Consider the following 4708-nt stretch of genomic DNA (forward strand, 5'->3'; position numbering starts at 1 on the left):
AAGTTCAGTATAATTTCTATGTCACCAGAATTCATTTAAAAGTTTAAAAAAAGAGGCTACTTTCATAGTGGAACAAAATCTGTATGTTCTAACTTCAACAATAATTTTCTATAGGAAATAACGAAACTGGAATTAATCTATTGTGGAGTCATAAAATAATATTTTAACATTCCGAATATATAAAGGAAGTTAACCACTGGAAAAATTACAACATTGACACTTGAATACCATTGGAATTAATAATTAGTTTCAACTGTACAAGAAAAGCACACAAACAGACTAACTTTGTCAATAAAGTGTCCAAACTGTTTTATAAAATATAAACAAATAATTACTCATCCTTCGAACGACTGAGGGAAACGTAATACTGCCATCTAGTGAAGCATTAAAAGTGTTGCTCCAACGCTAATGTAATTAATAATACAGGTGTGCCTTGGCCCTTGAGATGACATATGTACTTAATTGGTTTTGCAACCATGCTCGTATCTCACAACAATCGTGTAATTAAAGTCTTCCACCAACACCAACATTTGATTTTGCATGTTTTTCCCAAGAAAAAAACTGCACTAAAACAGTTGCTCTCCGCATGAGTGAGTTTGTGCTCATTAATTCACCTGAAACCTGTTAAAAATTCCATACCCTTCACCTTAACCGAATACTTCAGAGTCCCGCCAGAGTCGTGAAATTGTCAGGAGACCAGAGGAAGGATCAGAGAAAAGAAAGATGAAACAAAGTTAAATTCAGCACCGACCAGATACCATCTACTACCCACAGTTACAAACCAGAATCTTTCACCAACCCTAGAAACATCTACATTCCAACAAATTAGGGAGAAATCAAGAGACCAGAGGAAAGACTAAAGAAATGAATGATCCACAAATATTTTAAATACATACTAGACAAAACATCCAGAAGGTCTTTAAAAAATATCTTTAAAAAAACAAACAAACATAAGCATTATGTTTCATGGAAACAAATCTGCTCCACATTATATAAATTGAAAAGCTTAATTCAAATTTGCCCTTGAAAGTCTTGACCTTGATTGATTATGGTGAATAATGTTCCATCACCAGGACAACATTTCCTGCTATGAAACCATTTTACTGAAACTGTGGAATATAGAAGGTTAATTAAATAGATTATAAATAGATGAGATCTAATCTAAGATATATTTTTTAAATGTGGAAATGAGAGGGGAGTACACATTCTGCTTGAATAAGATACTAGAGGCCAATAAAAACCAATAAGAGACTATGATCATCTTAACCATGGAAATCTATTTGCTGTATCTACTGTATCTAAAAAGTTAAGCACAAATTAAATAAAAACATTACACTATGGATTGTAAATTGTTTGTGGCCACCCCCTACCAAATGCAAGTTTTAACTAACATGAATAAAATTTACTGACTTTTTGAATATGAGAAAGATCTCAAATTTGGCCTGAGAATAACTATGATGAAGCAATTTCAAGGTGGCCTAAATTTTGGACATTCTTCTTTTTCCCCTCGGAGAGTGAAATCATCTAAAAACGCTTCGCGAGAACAGCATCACTGTACTTCTATCATGACACACAAAATTGTTTATGGCACGTAGTAAATGTTTCACGTCCATATTCATTTCCGCTCTGAGAACCTGGTCAGGATAACAAGTAGGAGAGTCTAATAGGAGGTGCTGAGTGACAGCACTGAGACTATTTTGTGCCACTTAGAGCTATTTATAATGGATCAGAGCAACTCCATTGAGTACAAACACTAAACGAAAGTGACTGACTGACAGTCAGGAGAAGACCCCGAGGGGCAGTCGACATCAGAGAGGGACTCCTTAATTGTAGAAGAGGGCGGAGACAGAGAACAGAAAGTGAGACAAAAGTTAACTTAAAAATGTATGCTTAGTATTCTTTTAGGACTGTAGACAATCTGCTGATGAAAATGTTTTCTAGGTCTACTTTTTAATTTCAATAAAAGAATCAGATGATTGGTGTGGACGTCATAATCAGACTTGCATGGATCTCTGAAGAGAAAATCGTATTCTCAGTCTAGCCGAGGTTCTGTGGTGCAGCTTGATCCTGTCTGCCGCTGATCTGCTCAGCTGCAATCTGCATCACAATCCATTTATCGGTACACTTTTCAAAAGGAGAGATTATTGAACAGACTTGAAGCAGACGGGCTGAAGCTGCACTCGCAGAGGTAGTTACAAAACGTCCTGGTGACAGGGTCCCATGTTGAATGAGGTTCACACAGAAAATCTCAAGGCTCTCGATGATGTGTTGCTGTCATTGTTAACACGTCTGTCTCCTCTACGTTGCGTGGGAGTCAGAGACAGCAAGCATGAATGGCGTTTAAGCGGAACAGGCTCAATTCTGGCTCGGCGAGCTTAGCTCTTGACTTATGGATTTTTTTGTATGGGGTTCTTTATTTCTGTTAGTAGTGTCTCCTCATGCCTACGGTGTGTGTGTTTTATATGGGTGCACCATGTTTCCCTCGCAAGCATGTCGATTTAATGACTGGATGATCTGCTCCAATTATAGAGCAGTGATTCCCAAACACTGCGGTCTGGTACATTATTCCAATTTCACTTAATTGGTCCGAAAAACTACTGTTTACTCAGCACAAATAAGGTATCTTTGTCCGTCTACACTGCTCACAAAAAGATTTGGTGTAATGATGACATTTCGAAATAAATTTCAAAATTTGACTTTAGAGAACAGGAAGTTGCAAAAAGCACAAAAAAAAATAAAATAAAAAATAGAAAAGCTGGACATGTGCATTCACAAGGTCAACATTAAGTTCACCTGTACATTTTAGATTCAGCCTAAAATGTAGAGCGATTATCAAATTAGTCGACAACTATTTTAATAATCAAGTAATTGTTTGGTGTCTTTTAATTTAAAACGGTCCAAATCCTCTGATTTCAGCATATCAACAGTAATTTTTCACCGATTTCTGTAGTCCTCCATGGAGGAAGATTGATTATCTTCTGTGTTTAATCAAAATAAGACATTTGCAAACATCCGTTTTTACTTTGGAAAACAATGACCAAACCAGTAACAACCCCCTTTTTTAATCACTATACAAATACGAGGTTACGAAATAAACACCAATCACTGGTAAATAAATAGTAATATGGGGGGGGGGGGGGGCGGGGGGGGGGGGGGGTTGGGGGGGGGGGCAATTGTGTAAAACACATGTAAAATTAAAATGAATCCGATTAGTCGATTAACCAACTCTAAAAATATTGTGCTGAATGTGCAGAATAACGTTTTTAAGTGTTAAAAAAAAAAATGCAACTTAAATTGCTGACTTGCTACAGCCATCGTAGTTTGGAATCTTTTGAGACGTAGGTTGTGTAGTTTTTGTCACTTGATGTTTTTGTACTTTTAGCAAACTGGCAACGTGTATTGTAGTTTGTACATAAAATATGTTTCATAGTCCTCCTGCATCGGTTTTCATTTTGAATTCAACAATAAAGCTCATTTTTTTCGAGTCTTCTCAAATGTTTCTTTCAAAATTAAGCAATGGTGTTCCAACTGGCAAATTCTCTCACAGCCTGCAAAATCTGTTCAATTAAATCTAGACAATTTTCTGTCATGTAGACAACTATCATACATAATGGGTATCGCTGGAGCCAATATTTTGTTGTTTGATTATAATGTTGCCTTTTACACTAATTAAAAATGACAATTGTGTCACCTAGTGGGCAGTTCGTGTACAAGTCATAATGTGCATTCAGCCTCAGTTTGGTGAGGAAACTGTCATCCGCGCCTGCATATGGTTTTTGTTTGATTTATTGACAACAGTTTGTTTTGATATATAAAAAGTTTTCGTATGACGACCCTGTGCACATAAGCCGACACCTGAACGCAGAAGTCAGCAAAATGAACACAACGGAATGAGACGCGAAGACTTAAATCATCTAAAAATACAGAAATTCATGCAAATCGTTTGTGGGAGCGCGTTGGCATATTGTCCTCTGAAGTTTTAATGGGGCTCTATAGTTGGCCTTATTTTTTCTTGACTAGTAAACTAAGGCAACAATGTGCTGTGGTTGCCCATTTCAGCCATCAAAACAACATACCGATGTTACAATCAGCCGTCAAACAGCATGCTCGTGTTAAAACTAACTATACATATGCTTCTTTGGTAGCTCTAGTGTTTTTAATATGCATCTGTGTTTAGCCTAATTGCAGTGTATTATTATCATTTACGGGATCATCGTAACGTAGGAATGCTATTCTGACTACGTATGCTAGCCCGATAGAGGCAGCTGTCAGATCAGCATACGGGTATGCTGATCCGACAGAACACCGGGCGAACGTGTCGGCTGCGTGACGTCACTCCCGTGGCAATTTGAAAGCACGCACGGATTTTTTTTTTTCACTCACTCACTCACTCACTCACTCACTCACTCACTCACTCACTCACTCACTCACTCACTCACTCACTCACTCACTCACTCACAGAAGCTTACGTGTGTGAATGAGTGAGTGAAGAAAAAAAAATCCAGGCTGGGGGGGTGGGGGTTTAGGACGAAATCACCACCAAAGATTAACATAAACCCAGATGTGTAGACTGAGAGAAAGTTCAAGTGTGTACATCCTGTATTTAAAAAGTGCATTTTCCTGAGTGAATCGGCAGACTGTGCCTTTAATGTAAAATTATGTCCAATAAATGTCAAGGACAGGACTACTTTGTTAAAATTCACAATTG

Source organism: Festucalex cinctus, chromosome 2, assembly GCF_051991245.1.
Source record: "Festucalex cinctus isolate MCC-2025b chromosome 2, RoL_Fcin_1.0, whole genome shotgun sequence".
Lineage (NCBI taxonomy): Eukaryota > Metazoa > Chordata > Actinopteri > Syngnathiformes > Syngnathidae > Festucalex > Festucalex cinctus.